The sequence below is a fragment of the Miscanthus floridulus genome, chromosome 1, assembly GCF_019320115.1.
Source record: "Miscanthus floridulus cultivar M001 chromosome 1, ASM1932011v1, whole genome shotgun sequence".
Lineage (NCBI taxonomy): Eukaryota > Viridiplantae > Streptophyta > Magnoliopsida > Poales > Poaceae > Miscanthus > Miscanthus floridulus.
Window position 1 is genome coordinate 60004103 of NC_089580.1, and position 18589 is coordinate 60022691.

An 18589-nucleotide genomic window follows, 5' to 3' on the forward strand; every position below is an offset into this window, starting at 1 on the left:
ATAAATACTTCCTCTATTCACTCAAGGGATCACTTTTGCTCATTTCAACAGCTGAGAAACACCCTTGAGAGTGCCAAGGAGAGCAAGGTCCTAGTGAGGTGATTGAGATTTGAGAATCCAAGATTAAGGCCTCATTAGTGAAAGCAAGAGTAGCAAAGTGTGCATCCACCCTTCTCATTAGGCTTGTCATGGTCAAGTGAGAGTTTATGCTTGTTACTCTTGGTGATCGCCATCACCTAGATGGCTTGGTGGTGATTGGGAGTTTGGTGATCATCCAACATAGCTTGTGGATGACCCAACTCAAGTTGTGAGCGGTTGTGGGTGATTCACCACGATGGAGTGTCGAAGAATCAACCCGTAGGGAGCACTTGATCCTTGCACGGATCAAGGGAGCTACACCCTTGCGCGGGTGCTCCAACAAGGACTAGTGGGGAGTGGCGACTCTCCGATATCTCGGTAAAATATCACCGAGTTCCTCCTTCTCTCTTTACTTTGAGCATTTACTTTGAGCAATTCAATTCTTGTCTTTACATTCATAGAATTGCCATGCTAGAGTAGGATTGGAACTTAGGGTGCAAAACTTTTATGCGGTAGAATAATAGAAACACTTTCTAGGCACAAGGGGTGAAGTGGGCTAACCGTAGGGTTTAATTATTGCAAAGAATTTTAGAATTAGCCCAATTCACCCCTCTTTGACATCTTGATCCTTTCAACATTCATACATGATAAAGCCACAATAAAAGCTACTTATTTGTTTTGAGCTTTTTCAAGCCTTGTTGATCTGAGTAGAGAAACTTTGCATGCCTTTTGATCAAGATCACGTACACCCACATATTTATGCTATTCCTACACTAGGGATATGCATCCATATATGCATTCCATTTGCTATTGCTCTATGAAAATCAAAGTTACCTCTCTATGCTGGCTTACATAAAAAAGAGAGGCATGGGCTATAGAAAAAATATGAGAGAGAATAAAAGAGCAAAAAGCTCTAGTGTTAAAAAGAGAGAGAGAGAGAGAGAGAGAAAGAAAGTAGCCATGCCCTCTCAAAAAGAAGCTAGAGAAGGGAAATTTCTCAAAGGAGTACCACTTCCACCAAATATACCATACATATGCACATCTTGATCAATTTTTATGATTTGTTGCTCCTTGTGATCCAAGTGTTTGACTTAGCAACAGATTCAATTCAAGTAAGCTATGCTTTTACCCCTACCTTGAGCTCTACATAAGCTTTAGGATAGAAATTAAGGCTAAAATTTATGGCCTTGGTGAGGATTTCAAACACCATTGAGCTCCACATAAGCTTTAGGCAAGTTTTCTTTTTCAAATCATTTGAAAACCTCCAGGAAGTTTGAGCTAAACCAAAGTAGACAAAAAGTATCTATCTAGTTACACATTCTTGCAATTGCTTGTATCAAGTTGAATGCTATAAGTCCCACATTGCTAAGACTGATGGTGAAATCTCTAAGTGCTAATATGTTCAACTCAAGAGATAGTGTTTGTTTATATACAAGTCTTTGTAGGGCTTTACACAGTAGCAACTCCTGATCCAACAACCTATTCCATGCTAAACGCGCATCTTTGCTGAGGACAGCAAAGGGGTAGCTCGGGGGAGCTTGTTGATGGTCACTAACACCCGTTTTGACCATCAACATTCCACCAAAAAGCATGGTAAAGTGAGGTACATCATCATCACATGTGTAGAATTTTGTTTATAATTCACCTAGTTCCACTTGTGTTTGTAGAATTATTTGTATGTAGGAAATATGGTAAAATTTGGCCAAAATGGTGACAAACATGGACCAAGGGAGCAAGTGGATGTGACAGGTGGCCCTGGGCCCATAGGCTAGCGCCGACCGGCTCCACATGGGCACCGCCCGGTGCCACCTGGGCACCTGCCACATCACTGATCCGTGGAAGTTGGTCCTAAGTCAATCACAAGCCTCCATTCAAGTTGGTTTGATCAATGGACAAGATTTGTTCATGGTGGATTCATGGGCCCATTGTCATAGACTTGGGAGCTCTCCACCGACCTACCAACCGACGTACCGGCCAAGTTTCACCATGTGCTGGCTTCACAACCGCCATTGAGAGCCAACTAGAGCCGGAGGATCAAGAGGTGGTGCATCCAAGGGTCGGCCGCCGCCCTACTGCCGCCGCCCAGCGCCCTAGGGTGGCCACCGACCTTGCCACTGCCTACAAATACCCCTCCTCTCACTATACACTATAAATAGTGGGTGTGGAGCTCGGTGGAGAAGTGCCCCATTCATTTTTCAAGCTCTCCAAGCTTCTCTTAGCTTTCTAGATTAGCTTTAGCTATAGAGTAGTAGTCTATTAGTGGAGTAGAGCAAGGGCGGAGTTTCTTGGAGTCCGAAAGAGTCTTCTGGGTCTGGTATAGCTCCTTTGTAATTCTTTTATTTTTGTATTACTTTATTCAATATTTATTTCAGTACTTTATTCTAGTATTGCTTGTTTTACTTTAAGTACTTAGTCATTAGTGTTCATCATTAATGAACTTAGGTGCTTGTTGTTTGGCATTAGTAGCATAGGTTATCTTATTAGTAGTAGTCTTTCGTTTGTACCGGTTCGACCGTCTGGTTAGGGTGCTTTGATCTCATTTCATCGGAGCTCGGATCGAAGTAGTAAGCCTGTAGATTATACGTGATGCTTTAGGCTATAGATTACCAATGGATACGGCTAGGCCTCCGGATAGATTGTGGTAGGTGGCAAGTGGTGACAGCTGCATGATGAAATTTTGGCATCTTGTATTACTACATAGCCCATTTAGCATGAGTCTTATGAGGCTTACAAAATAATTTGACAATGACATGATGGCTACGAAATATAGGCTATATAAAGAACCATCAATTAACACAAAGGCTAATTACCGATAATATTGGGCTTGTGCACTTAGCCCATATCCAAATAATGGCACACGTGTGGCTTGCCAAGACTTTCAGGCCAATGATAAACTTTTGAATAACTAATATAATGCCCGTGCTAACGCTACGGTTTTAATCTTGGGATGCTCATAATTATAACCAATTTATTCTTCATAATATTACTATTACACAACAATTGTATTTGAGTCTATATATAATTTGGGAACACTTTTCATATAAGTGCACATTGTAAAGTTAGATTCTACCTAACTCCTTAATCATGTATTGCAGATTATCAGGGATGTTGTCGCTACATTCTTTTGCATTACTCGTCAAAATATCGGCCAATAATCCCCTCCTTAGTGAAGTTGGTAGCTGTGCATGGCAGACAACAATAAATAAGTTATTATTTTTCAATGTAGTTTATGAAACTTAGTTATGTACTATACATGCTTACATTGTTGATCGGTGGCAATCTTATGCCATCCCATGACTTCATGAAACTGTATACAAGAAAGCCTCCCAAATTCCTGTAGAAGATCAATTGTTTATTTGATGTACATAGATCAAATAACTATTTCTGTGATATGAAAGTTGAAATATATTACAAGTGATTACCGGTGTTTATTATGTGTAACCTTTGTTACACACGTAGGGTATTCTCGCTTCCAGTGATAAATATTGTCGTTCATCTTATAATTTAACAATCCCATGGCAAGATTGAACCTTCTAGCAATAGTGTGTAATGTAGGTTTATATGAATCTCTGTGATCATAACCCTTCAAGCATACATGATCTTGAAGTGGATCCATAATATGCACGATTATTTTTTGCATGTCGATTATGAATAAAGTGTATAGACCGTCTTGATAATATGATAGTAGAATCTATAAACAAACACACAGACTGTAAGTGGTAAATAATTTAAAAGGTTTTAAAGTAATTCACAAAACACAACCTACATTGCTACATTCTTTAATGTCGTACTGCTTTTCCGGCCAGCACTCAAATACTTTTTTTAATTGATCTTGGTATGCATTATCAATCTTGGGACAACATCGTGGATTTCGTCCAAAATGAGTTATTTCCTGATAATTATACAATTACATAATTTAAGTATGACATGTATAAACAATCTTTTAGAATGATTTATATATATCAACTTACAACAAATTTGAGATCCATGTAGTGGAATATTTGTTTCTTCTGCGCTATGTCTTGGTTGCACGCGACCATCTGAATAGCCATATTAAAGGTTTCATGTTCCAGCTGTCTATCATCATCTAAAATATTTATAATTTTTCTAAGACTTAAAGAAATTGGATATGGTCGTGTACTTCGTATCCACTCTTTCCTGAAAACAAGGACAAGGAACAAATTACTTGCTGTAGCAATCTAGAATGGACAAAGGCAATATCTATATTAGAACAGTACATTGTACTTTAAAATGCATGACTTACTCTAAAGTCTCATCATTGGCGATCAAGTGGAACAACCCACAAATTGTCGTCAATAGGTCTTCTCTGTTTGTCCACTTTAGCGTCCTTGTCAACTTCGTGTTACCCGACATCAAAATATCAAGGTCATTGAGCTCTTCGACAAGTTCATCTAGGTCATCGCTGGTCTTAGTCTTTTGCTCTTTATCCGGTAACCCTCTTATTTCATTTAACAGCGAGTTATATAAGATCGCAGGTGGCTTGAACCTGAAGTTACTTATATCTTCCTGCAAACAGTAATTGCTTATATGCTAACCAATTAAAAAATAACTGATATGTATTAGAAGTAGATTCTTAAGTAAGTACCTGGGTTACATGGTCAGATAAAGTACTTCCGGTCCAATACTCCATATAATTAAGAAGCCATAAACCACAACTATAGCTGGGCAATATTCCAAACAATCAAATATGAGGCATACAGATAATGGTTAGGCAATGACATATACACAAAACGTAAAGATATTTTACCCATCTGTTTGCATTGGGACCTTGATCTTATGTTTCATTGGCCAAGATGTCATATTGGTACCGTGTTTCCATTTACTTTGGTCCAGTTTTGTAAGCCCCGTTGCATATTTTATTAGTCTTTCCATTCCTAAGAGCTGGTATGATCAAAACACCAAGGCTAATTAAGAAACAGAATAGGTACTGAAGAATTTTAAATAAATAAATATGTATACCAATTATTTAGACGTACCGTATACCAGAGATCTTCAAAGTTTATCATATTATCTCCAAAAGAGTCCAAAACATGTATCTGGCCTAAAGAAGCGTTCACAACACCCAGGTACCAGTGAAATAAAAATTAACATACATCAGAATATCAGATAAACAAGAGGAGAAGACAAAGATACCTGATTACGTTTTTGTTCATCCAAGTTTGGAGGAGCTGAGCTTGTCCTGGCAGGAAATTGCTGTACAAAATTTTACATTTAATAGATGTAATGTAAGTAGAAAGTAAAAGGTAATTGCTAATATAGAGCTTCATGCCCCAAGCTGGAGATGAAAAAGGGATAACAAAATCATACCGGTAGCCCATTCATATTTATACTACCAAACTGAAAGTTAAACCCCTTCGGTGGTTCTCCTGAGACGAAATAAACAAGAAAAATAAGGTGGCTAACCATGCAGTATATACCCTATCCTAAAATATGGCCTCAATAGCCAGAGCAAAGAAGGTGTGCAATGCCACCATAGATGGTCACCATGCACATGCAAAAACATGTAACAGCATATATAACATAGAAGAAAATGGCCAACAAAGGGTTCGATTGAACCCTAAACTCGATCCCTTCGGATCTGAGAAAAGATGATGGTTCGGGAAAAGTGAAGAACCGAACATCCAAACCCTAGATCGGGTTTTGGGATAGAGATGAAAACTGGAAACCGAATTAAACCCGAAGGTGATTCGGGGAAAAAGAAAAACAGTGCCGTCCCTAACCCTAACCCTAACCCTAATCAGGAAATCGTGCAAAATCCGAAATCCGAATCAAAGAAACCGAAAGGGGAAAGAAGGGGAAGAGGGTGGCTCGGCTCACCTCGCCGTCGAGCACGCCGGCGCGCGAGGAAAAGAAAGGGCCGGTCGGGGGTGAACTACTCGTTGGAACGGCCACTAGGGCGCCGCGGCCAGGCTGCTCGATGGCGGCGCACTCACCCGCTGGGGAGCGCGCACGCCGGCGAGGGGGCCAGAGATGACGCCGGGCTCGCTGCTCGCTCTCGCCGTCTAAGGTTCTCGCTCGGTGTCTGCTACGGCGAGACTGAGTGGAGAGGAGAGGGCAGTGAGGCGAAGAGAGAGAGAGCGTGAAGGCTGAATGGCGCTAGGTCAAGGGCGCCGCGACGGTCACCGGGGTTTTGATCCTACGATGCGCGCGGGCAGCCGTCGGATGGAGACGGACGGCCACGAGCGAGTGGGCCAAGTCACGGCCTAGGCGGGCGCGCGGACGCGCGGGACATTGCCAGCCTAGGCCTAGGTTGCGGCTTGGGTGCGGCCTGTGCGCGCGAAAAGAAAAGGGCCGAGCCGTTTTCTGCGGTTTTGGGCCAAAACAGAGAAGATTGAGTCTGGTTTTTGCATTTTCTTTTTCCAGAAAATTGAAAAATGGAAATTGGCTCAAAAGAAATAGAAAAAGTAATTTTCCCTGTGGGTAAAATTCATCAAATTGAATATTTTTCCGCTGCGTATTTAAAGATGTAATTTTCATTATTAAATTCGAACCAACGGGAGAATTTAATTTTAAAAATGGATATGTTTTAAATTGATTATAATATTGTTGTTATTCTGACCAACGTTGATTAATGGCAATATTATAATGTTTTTGTCATACATTAATTCTATTTCTGCCCAATGGTGATGTAGAATTAGTGTAGAAAATAATTGTATGTTTTAATTTTGACCAACGTTAAACTAAGGCATGCAATTATTGTTGTTATTTCTGTTCTCACACTATTTGAATTGTGTTTTCAGGAGGATACAACTTGATGAGTTGTATCAAAGAGATCCCCACTCTAAAAGGTGATAACTATATTGAGTGGATGAAAAAGATAGACCTGACTTTTATCCTCGCTGAGGTGGACTGGGTTGTCACCACACCGTGTCCCAAAGAACCTGTGGCACCGGTGAGGGAGACAGATGAGACTGATGCTGTATGGCAGAACAGAGAGCGGGATTTTGCTCCCGTAAAGATGTCCTATGACCTTGAGCATAGGAAATGGGTCACTGCCAACAAGAAGTGTTTGGCAGTGATAAAGAACATGATTGAGCCTGCTATTGTGGGTTCAATTCCAGACCGTGACACGGTCACAGAGTACCTAGATAGAATAAAGAGTCAGTTCACTGGCTCTTCATAGACATATGCAACCCAGCTGATCAAGCAGCTGGTTACAGAAAGGAACTCTGGTGGCGGCAGTGGCATTAGAGAGCACATACTGAGAATGAGCAATCTGGCATCTAAGCTCAAACCAATGGATTTGGCACTCAAGGATGAGTTTCTTATTCATTTGATTTTTGCTTCTTTGCACAAAGAATTTGACACCTTTGTTGTTAATTACAACATACAGCCTGAAAAATGGGATTTAGAAAAGCTCATAGCCATGTGTGTGCAGGAGGAGGAAAGAATAAAAGTTTCACAAGGTGGTTCTGTCAACTACCTAAAAGATAAGAAAAAGAACTATAATAACAGCTCTTCCTCTAAGTCGTCTAGAAAGGGGTCCCATGCAACAGTCTCAGAACAAGCAGTTCCCAGTGGAAAAAGACCAGTGTCTCCATTGTAGAAAGACGGGACATTATAAGAAGAATTGTCCCGATTTCCTAAAGATGATAATGAAGAATAAAGGTGAGAACATTATTACGTTCATAAATGAATCCTTGTATGTAAAGTTTTCAAAATCTACTTGGTGGATTGATTCAGGTGCAACTATTCATGTTGCTAATTCATTACAGGGATTCCGTTCGATGAGAACTTTGCACAGAAGCGAAAGTTTCATTAAAGTCGCAAATAGAGTACAAGAAGATGTTGAGGCCGTTGGAGATCTTCCTCTAGAGCTTCCAGATGGCTTCATACTTTTTCTTAGAGATGTTCTTTATGTACCTTCTTTGCAAAGAAACCTGATTAGTGTATCAAAGTTGGACCATGATGGTTATGATTGCCATTTTGGAAATGGCAAATGTCAGATATTGTTTAATAATAAATGTGTTGGTCTTGCCTTCCGACAAGACGAGCTTTATTTGTTATCACTTCGTGAAAATGTGAATTCCGTATGTGATGTGAATGAAAATATATCCTCATCGAACAATGGAAACAGAAAATGAAAGAGAGCTCACGATGCGTTGTCGAAATTATGGCACTGTCGTTTAGGCCATATTTCGAGGGTGAGAATAGAAAGACTAGTTAAGAATAATATTCTTCCTCCATTAGAGCTCTCAGATTTAGAACAATGTAGAGATTACATAAAAGGAAAGTATGTAAAGAAAATTAAGAAAGATGCCAAACGAAGCGCAGGAATTCTACAGATTATTCACATAGACATATGTGGTCCTTTTCCTATGAAAAGTGTGGATGGTTATGATTCATTCATAACAATCACAGACGATTACTCTCGGTTTGGCTACATTTATCCAATTAAAGAAAGAACAGAAGCGTTGGATAAATTCAAAATATTTAAAGCAGAAGTTGAAAATCAGCATGATTTAAAGATTAAGATAGTCAGGTCTGACCATGGGGGAGAGTACTACGGTCGGCATACCCCATATGGACAAGTTCCTAGACCTTTTGCAAGGTTCTTACAAGAGAATGGTATAGTCGCCCAGTATTCAACACCGGGCGAACCTCAGTAGAATGGAGTAGCTGAAAGGCGTAACCGTACCCTGATGGATATGGTGCGTAGTATGATAAGTTACTCCACTTTACCCATGAGTCTGTGGATGGAGGCGTTAAAAACCGCCATTCATATTCTCAATAGAGTACCAAGTAAGTCGGTGCCCAAAACACCGTATGAGTTGTGGACAGGAAGAGTACCCTCACTTAACCACTTGCGTGTGTGGGGGAGCCCTGCTGAGGCTAAAGTTTTTAACCCAAACATTGGGAAGCTAGATCCCAAAACAGTGAGTTGCCATTTCATTGGCTACCCAGAAAAGTCAAAAGGTTTTCGTTTCTACTGTCCTAACAGACATACAAAGTTTGTGGAAACAAGACACGCTGTCTTCCTAGAGGATGAAATGATTAGGGGGAGCATGGTAGCTCGAGAAATTGACCTCAAAGAGAAGCGGGTGTATGCACCCACTCCAATAATTCATGAGCCATTTTTCTCACTACCTGCTGTTGCTGCACCGACAGTACAAGACACTGTGGTGCCAGCACCTGTTGTTATCCCGCCTATGGCAATAATGAATGATGATGAGGAACCTGTGCCTCAGGATCCTATAGAACCTATTGCCACACATGAGGGGGAGCAACAACAGCCTCAAATAGAAAATGTGCCAAATGAGGAGGCCCCTAGAAGGTCTCAAAGAGTTAGAAAATCAGCTATTCCTGCTGATTATGAAGTGTACAACACTAAAGAATTTCAAATGGAGGATGATCCCACCTCATTTGAAGAAGCCATGAAAAGTGATCATTCATCAAAGTGGCTTGAGGCCATAGAAGATGAAATGAGATCAATGAATGCAAATAAAGTTTGGGATTTGGAGATAATTCCTAAAGGAGCCAAAACAGTAGGCTGTAAATGGGTCTACAAAACAAAACTTGACTCTCAAGTGAATATAGAGAGATATAAAGCCCGACTTGTGGTAAAAGGCTTTACACAAAGAGAAGGGATTGATTACAATGAGACCTTTTCTCCAGTCTCATGTAAGGATTCCTTCAGAATCATAATGGCATTAGTGGCACATTATGATTTGGAATTACATCAGATGGATGTAAAGACGACATTTCTCAATGGAGACTTAGAGGAAAATGTTTACATGGCACAACCGAAAGGTTTTGTCATGGAAGGAAAAGAACATTTGGGATGCCGCCTAAAGAAATCTATTTATGGATTAAAACAAGCTTCAAGACAGTGGTACTTGAAGTTTGATCAGACAATAAAGAATTTTGGGTTTAAAGATAATGTTGAGGACAATTGTGTCTACGCAAAGTTTAAGAATGGGAAGTTTATCTTCCTTGTCCTGTATGTGGATGATATCTTACTTGCTAGTAGTGATGTCAGTCTACTACTGGAGACAAAGAAGTTTTTGTCCTCAAAATTTGATATGAAAGATCTTGGTGAAGCTTCGTTCGTTCTAGGGATCGAGATTCACCGAGATAGAAGTAAAGGGGGTATTAGGACTGTCACAAAAGGCATACATAGAAAAAGTCTTAAAGAAATTCAGTATGCACAAATATAGTCCCTCACCTGCTCCTATAGTCAAGGGCGACAGATATGGGGATTTTCAATGCCCCAGGAACCAATATGAGATCGATCAAATAAAAGTGGTTCCATATGCTTCAGCTGTCGGAAGCTTGCAATATGCTCAAGTGTGTACGCGCCCTGACTTGGCATTTGTTACCGGGTTACTTGGCAGATTCCAGAGCAATCCTGGAATAGAACATTGAAAATTGGTAAAAAAAGTCTTGTGTTATTTGCAAGGAACGAAAAGCCTCATGATGACATATAGAAGATCTGATTCACTCCATATAGTGGGATATTCAGATTCTGATTATGCGGGAGATAATAGAAAATCCACGTCTAGATATGTGTTTACTCTCGTAGGGGGAGCTATTTCATAGAAAAGCTCAAAGCAAACCGTCACTACATCGTCCACAATGTATGCCGAGTTTGTAGCATGTTATGAGGCAATGGGGCAGGTGAACTGGCTAAAGAAGTTCATACCCGGTTTGAAGGTGGTTGACGACATCAATAGACCACTGAAGTTATACTGCAATAATAATCCAGCAGTACAGTATGCTCACAACAATAGGTCAAGTGGTGCTGCCAAACACATTGACATAAAGTATTATATTGTGAAGGATAAAGTCCGGGATCAAATGATAAGTCTTGAGCATATAAGTACCGAAAAGATGCTCGCGGATCCGCTTACAAAAGGCTTACCACCCAACGTGTTCAGAGAACATGTAGCCGGCATGGGTTTAAGGGAAAGCCTATGATTCCTGGACTATAAAGGGCCCAAAAGTTAAAGTAACTATTTCAGATCAGAGACGTGCATTGTAGCTGTTAAATCTATCGGAGATTGACCGTGACGATGAGACATGCTCTATGCATCATCTGTGAAGAAATGAGTAAGGATAAAAGGATTGAAGTTTAAAGTTTAAAGATAAAAGTAATAGTGAGATCAAGGGGGAGAATGTTAGATTGATCTCCCAACCAATAAGCCCAACGGCCTATTGGGCCTTGGTCACGTGCCCTGATCGGGGGCGCCTAACCCTACATGGTTGGTGTGCCCCCGTCGCACTGCGCTATATAAAGAGGTGGGGGGCCGGCGGCTCAAAGCACGAGGTTCGCCGTGAGCCGCAAACCCCACCGACAAACCCTAGACCGATCTAAGAGGGCGCGCAGCCAGTGACGGGAAGCTCCGCTGACCCTCGCTGTCGTCACTGCCACGCCGTCCGTCTGCACTGCATCGACATCCATGCAACCTCTACTCCACCCGTCGCTGCCCGTGTGCTGCCTCCATCACCGAACCAGCGATGGCCAGCTCAACCGTGACTTCATCTGAAGACTCAGGTTCATCACCAGCACCTCTCTACCCTATCTCCCTCTCGGTGTAGTGTTCTAGGTCTAGATGTGCATGTGCTTTACGGATCCAAGTGTTCATCCACCTAGATCTACCCTAGTCGATCCACAAAACATTAATAGAAACCAGTGGTGTCGGGCTGGTTCACCACCCTCTGGTGCCCGCCGTGGCCATTGCCGGGCTTTCTGAAGCTGCAATCGAGATCCAAGGTTGTCATCAAAACCCTATCATCCCGGTGAGATCAACCCAATCGTGCGGCGTAGAGGCAGAGGGCAATCAGAATCAACGAGGAGGGCAGTAATTTACCTGCGGTTGGACGAGAGAGGAGGCTGGCCTGAGGAGCCCGCGCCGCCCTTGCCCGCGCCGCCGACTCCGCCTCCGCCTCCGCGGTGGCCGCCGAAGCTGCTGGACCAGCCGGGTCTCCTGGCGTGCCCCTCGCCCCTGTCCCCTCGCTGGGACATAAATCCCCTTCTCTCCTCACCGATCTCCTCCTCCTCCCTACGACAACCCTGATCCAGTCACGCACAGGAACAAAAACAAAACATAAACCACCCTATAGCTCCGCCCCTGGCAGCGCTGGTCGTGGCTAGGACGTGCGAGGACTGAGGAAGGGGTTTGCGCGCATGGAGGGGAGGAGGAATACCATACAAAATATGCTGATCGTTGGATCGTGCGTGAGTAATGAGAGAGAATATTGATGATAGATCTGGACGGTTGATTCGAATGTGGTTGGTTTTGTGTGTACAATTTTTGGGTGCATTTAGGATGGCCATCTCAGCGGGGGACGCTTTTCTGGGTGGACCAAGTGAAGAAAACTTGGTGCATTAGTATGGTAGAAATAATTAGTGTGTTGCTAAATTAAGCCCATTGCCCGGCGTATACATGTACAAAGACGCGTACAAATACACAGTCCCTGTGGCATAAGAATTGTCTATATTATTTTGCCCGGTTTGCGCCCGCATGCATGGCCGGGTACGTGAAGATTATTTGGGCTGATTAGTACCGGCCATTAGCGGTCACTAATCTTAGTTATGGGCCTCCAGGAAGTGATTTGTGCATGGCCCATGCAACTTGTACGCGTACACAAGTATGTGCGCCAGACGTCACTGCGGCAGCACATTCTGGAAACTCCTCGAGAGCACGTGCCGAAACGTTAAGGCGGTGATGATGAATTCAAGTCCATATATAATGTACGTATGTATGCTTTTAGCTAGTCTTTGTGCGTATGTGCTGTGGGGATCTTCAAGTTGCTGGGCCCATCAATCAGCGACCAAAACTACGAACGGAAGAGAGAGAGAGATATGCATCTCTTTGAGCGCGCCTGGGCGGATAAATTCCGTTTGAAATTTGAAATCAAACTCGCCGCGCGCGCCTGGCCGAACGCATGCCGAGCGATACGGACGCCCGACGCTCCTGCGCAACAGATCGATGGCGGCGCATCCTGGGAACCACCTCAAGCCTGCGCTACCCCAGCTCTGGCCTATAAAAGGAGAGCACTACCTCCCTCTAGTATCCATCACGCCGCCGCCAGGCTGCACACATACACGCATCGCCGGCAAGCACGAGAGGCGGCGACGCGATCAACGCCGCCCTCGCCGTCGACTTCTCCGACACCGTCGTCAAACACTGCATCATCTCCAGCGAGCCGAACATCTACAACATACAGAGGCGGACCGACCAATAGGGCGAGGTTGGGCGGCCGCCCTACCTCCCCTCCGTCGGGACCCTCATCCCCTAGACTGCCTGAGGTTGAAGAACTTCCTCACCGGCAGGTTTTCTGTCGAGAGCCAGCGGTGGCGTTCTGTTCGTGGCTTCCTGCCTAGAGCGATTAAGACGAAAGGTATTGGTGAAGGGGTACTTGTTGTTGGGCTGCCTCAAATGGACCTGAATGCATTGTGTATGGCTCAATAGTTTATAGCCCAAGGGCCATGTGCATGTGGATGTCAAATTCCACACCGGCCCCAGACAAGTTACTGTGCAGATTCGTCCACTTTAGCAGTTACAAAGGAGCGGTACAAGAACAGAGTTCATTTGTTGTTGGGTTGTTGTAGAAAATGAGTACAGAAAATGAACATAACATTACGATGAATTACAGGCTGTCTATCATTTTGTGTTTGGATCGTTTAACGTGCGGTAAATTATATAGACTACAGAATATAAAAAATTCTTATGTGCTTTTTAACAAGAGTAACTTTTTTTTTGTATATACTATTTTTAACCAAATTACTGTTTATAATTGTTAACTGATAAAAATATGGTATAAATTTATAGTTTCATGAAACATAGATTAAATTTGGCATATGTGTCTAATGATTCGCCCTACCTGTAATATTCGGCTGGGTCCGCCACTGACAACATAGTCTCTCCGGCGAGCCGAACATTTACAACATCGTCTCCGGCGAGCTCGTTCACATCGTCCCCGGCGAGCCGAACATCTACAGAAACCTCGGCACCGTCGGCTTCCTCATCATCGACAACATGGCAGCCCATGCCTATAGTGAGGTTCTTTATATTTAGATTTATACTATGCTTGTCTCTTCGCATGGCAGCAGTGAGATGCAACCCAACGGAGTTTTGTCCGGCGGCAAACGGGAGGTCACGGCAAGCATACACAGCGGCGAGCTGCACCGGTGCCGGAACGACGACGTCCATGGCGAGGCGAGCACAGCAGCTAGGCAAGCAGCAGACCCGCGGTGTTGATCCCCTTTCAGCGGCAGCCAAGTCAGCCCTGCGACGAACGCGCCGGCGGCGGCGCGCGGCCCAGCAAGTGCCCCATACTCAGATCGACGGCGATGAGCATCCCGGGGCACAGGCCGTCTACTGCATAACAGTGTCCTAAGCAGCGGCCCGGCGATGTCCATGCAGCGGCGAGAAAGCCGTCGCCGGCAAGCTCGACTTGCGGCCCGGCGGCGCTCATCAGCTGAACAACACAGCACGCCATGACGAACACGCCGGCAGCAGTCCATATGTGAATGGGCCCTTCAGTTGCAGCCCCAGCAGTAAGTCCGGCAATGGCTGGAGCAGCCAACATGCCTATCGCAGCAGGGATGCATCGGCCCGGCGATGGTCCACCTTGACAAGCCGGCAGCAGCAGCCCAGAAATACATATACATGCATGTACTTGTACGATGTACGGCAAAAAATCAAATGAAAGGTTACAGTACCCATGCAAGCTTGTACGTGCAATGTACATAATGTACATATGTTCGGCCCATTGATGGCCCAATATTGACCTCTCGGCCCATTCACGCCAAGGGCTCAAGAAGGCCCCAAACCCATTTCGGGTATAATGCCTACGAATAATTCTAAGTCATTAGAAAGCGCTCGAGTTCACGAGCATATATGAATTGGCAGGCAACTAAGTGTCGCGCCAACTATCTTAAGAAATTCACGCAAGGAGAAATCTCTTGAGTATCTCATTAGCACAAGTCTCACAATTATCACACCACCTTTCCGCACCGTCAAGGCCGGTGAACCACGTGAAGTCATTTTCTTCCCCTGACCGACGAGGCTGGGATGTTTCTTTTCCGCGACCGACGAGGCCGGAATTATTTGTTCGTGACCGACGAGGCCGAACACTTGACTTCATTATGGGATCCACACGACGAGGCCGGATACCTTTGCTAGAGGCCGACGAGGCTCTAGCACTTCACCATTTTCATCCATTTGTGCTTATGCATATACTTGGAGACAACTCATTTATTTGGAGACGACAATGACGACCTTCGACATAGCTTAATCGGAGGTGTTCTGTGTCCTAACGCTGCGGATGTAATTAACTGGAGGCCTCTAGAGGCCCTAGGAATCAGAAGCTACATAATCCTATGATTGTCAGATGGAACTTGGCGCTAATATATATTAAAGTGGGAAATTGTACTTTATAATTTCGCTATGAATGAATAAAGTGATGTTTACCTGAACTTTTGTCCCTTGTGTTTTATTGCACATTTATTTAATTTTGTATACGTATGTATACTGACACGCCTACACACATTTAGTACTAAGTACTACCGTAGTACGATCCGCGAAACATGGAGACCCCCTTAGTGGCTTTTCTAGCGAAACAACAGCCTTGTCCATCCTCTGTATTCCACCATAATAAGTCTAGTTATTAAATCGTAGGGCTTGTTGCAGACTATGTCTATTTAACTCTCCTAGTTGGTAGGCGGGCTGTGCCCCGAAGTACTATCGCATTTATCTTAGTTATTTGTTTACCCTTAGTTACTAGAAAGATATATCGCTCGCTCTCCCACCTAGCTATCTCTAGTTAGCTTGTATTTAGTAGTTAGTTTAGGTAGTTCACACTCATCCTTCACTATCGTTCACCTACCTGGGATCAACTCAAGCCTTCCTCTGGCAAATCCTAGTCCACTTATAAATTCTAGCATTCCGCCTTCCTGTGGGAAAAATATAAATTCGACACTCGGTACTCACCGAGCGAAGTGCTACGCGATAGTTCTGTGCGCTTGCAAAATCCTTCAATAGTCGTTAAGAATATCAACAAACATTTCTATCGTCGTTGCCGGGGAAGACAATTGGCATCAAATTTATAAGTTTGAATTTGTTAGCTAGGTTCTTGTTAGTTATCCTAGTTAGTTTATCCTTTTTTCCTCATATCCTATCACGACCCTACATGATCATGGGCGATAAGTCCATTTGTGATTTTTCTGCACCCTCGGCTGCTAATGTAGCCACCGGACCCAATGTTATCAATGGGGACGTTAACTTTGAGTTTAAGCCAGTGTTAATTAGGATGGTTCAAGCTAGTCCGTTCTGTGGGAAAGCCCATGAGGATGCAAATGCTCACCTCTAACATTTCTTGGAGATTTGTAGCACATTCACCATTAAGGGAGTGAGCCAAGAGGCTATACGTCTTTGCCTTTTCCCTTTCTCTTTGTTAGGAAAGGCTAAGCAATGGTTTCACTCTAACCGCAACGCTGTAGATACCTGGGACAAGTGTTCCAATGCTTTTCTAGTTAAGTTTTTTTCCATGGGGAAGACTAATGCTCCGCGCAATAAAATCTCTAATTTTCAACAACTAGCAGATGAATCGATTCCCGAGGCTTGGGAACGAATGGAAGAGTATATCTCTGCATGCCCGCACCATGGCATGGAAGACTAGCTTTTGACCTAGAACTTCTACCATGGATTAGTGCCGTTAGATAGGAGCCATTTAGATGCTGCTGTTGGTGGTGCATTCTTTTTGCTAAGTGTTGCAGATGCAAAGACACTGATGAAAGGTCCTTGTGTGGTTTTGGTAATTGAGTGACAACCTAGGTGGACTAATTGTGTTTATATGAGATACACAGGTGATTAGTCCACAGGAACATGTGTGTGAGCAACATATGCCATGAAGGTGAAAATGGCTTGGAAATGTTGCAAAGCTCACACATGTGATGATGAAGGAGCTCATTGGAAATGAGACATGACATTGAGTCATGTGATCAAGGTAGAGAAGATCAAGACATGACTTGGCTTGATGGACCGGTTGCAAGCGTGAAGGGCAAGTTGGAGGCTTTGGAGTGATGGACCGCGTGGCGGTGAAGCTTGAGCAAGACTTGGCGTCGATGGATGAAGGCAGCGGTGAAAAGCAAGTGAGGTCAAGATCGATCAACCAACAAGATCACGTGGTGATATGAAGTGGATCATATCATTGTTGATCGTGTTGGTGCATGTATTGCATCAACATTGGAGCAGATGGAATGGAATGCGCATGGCAAAGGTATAACCTAGGACATTTTATTCCACTGGTCATAGGTGTGTAGAGAAGTTGATGATCGGGTTTAGGATAGATGGCCGTACTATTAAGAGGGGCAAACTTGTTTGCATATCGGTCATCTAGTGCCACTTGAGTGATCTATCTTTGCATCGTCGCTAGGATTGAGTGGCATGGCAAGTTGAGTGGCTAATCCTTTGGAAAATGATTGTGAAAATGCTAACACACATACACATGGTGGTGTACACTTGGTGGTGTTGGCACATTTACAAAGGAGAAGAAGTTGGAGTTGATGTGGAACAACTTGGTGAAGGAACGGAGGCAAGGGTTTGAAACTCCACCGGCGGAGTGTCTGCCCGTAGAGTGCAGACAGTCCGATGGTGCCACCGGCGCCCTATACAGAAAAGACAGGGTCTCTCAGAGTGGACCGGATGCTGGGTCCTACGTCCGGTCAGTGGCGGCAGAGAGCATGCAGGCGTCGGTCTTCGACCGGACGCTGGCAGGGTGCGTCCGATCAGGCTGACGTACGGTGACGTAGGCGATGCTGAGAAGGTGGAGAAGGACCAGATGCTGATGTTGCGTCCGATCGTGACCAACCGGACGTGTCCGGTCACGACTGGTATCTTACTGGAAACGACCAGACGCTGGGGTTGCTGTGTCCGGTCACTTCACAGCAGCGCGTCCGGTCATCACTTGACCGTTGAGATCAAGTGACTGAGGTTGAACGGTGGCGACACATGGCGAGTATCCATTGACCGGACGCTAAGGTCCTGCGTCCGGTTGATACGACCAGAGCGTCCGGTCGTCCCGAGTTTTGCCCAGTGAAGGGGTAATGGCTAGTTTAGCCCATGGGGCTATAAATAGAAGGTGGCCTCGGCCATGGCTGGTGTGGAGCACCTCAGGGGACTTTGTGTCCATGCTTGAGAGTGCTTGGGAGCCCTCCATCTCACACATACGTAATAGTGATCATCCGATTGTGTGAGAGAGCGATTCTAGTGCGATTGCATCGTGAGGTTGCATCGAGTGGCACTAGGTGATCGAGTTGTAAGCCAGTGGTGCTTGTTACTCTTGGAGGTTGCCACCTCCTAGACGGCTTGGTGGTGGTCTCCGTCGAAGCCCGCAAGAAGCTTGTGCGGTGCTCCGGAGAAGAGCTTTGTTTATGCTCGCCCCGCGGGAGCCGTGAAGAGCAACTCAAGTAAAGCGTGTCATTGAGCTACCCTCACTTTTGGGGTAGGTTCTTGCGGTGCCCGACGTGCGGGCTTGGCGGGTG

The 18589-nt window shown here is 44.3% G+C and overlaps 1 non-coding gene across 1 annotated transcript; it reads right to left on the reverse strand.

Moving 5' to 3' along the window:
- Window positions 1–16606: 16606 nt before the first annotated feature.
- Window positions 16607–16715, reverse strand: LOC136511600 (small nucleolar RNA R71). Its single transcript, XR_010772771.1, has one exon. It is a non-coding gene; the product is annotated as a small nucleolar RNA R71 (small nucleolar RNA).
- Window positions 16716–18589: the final 1874 nt, after the last annotated feature.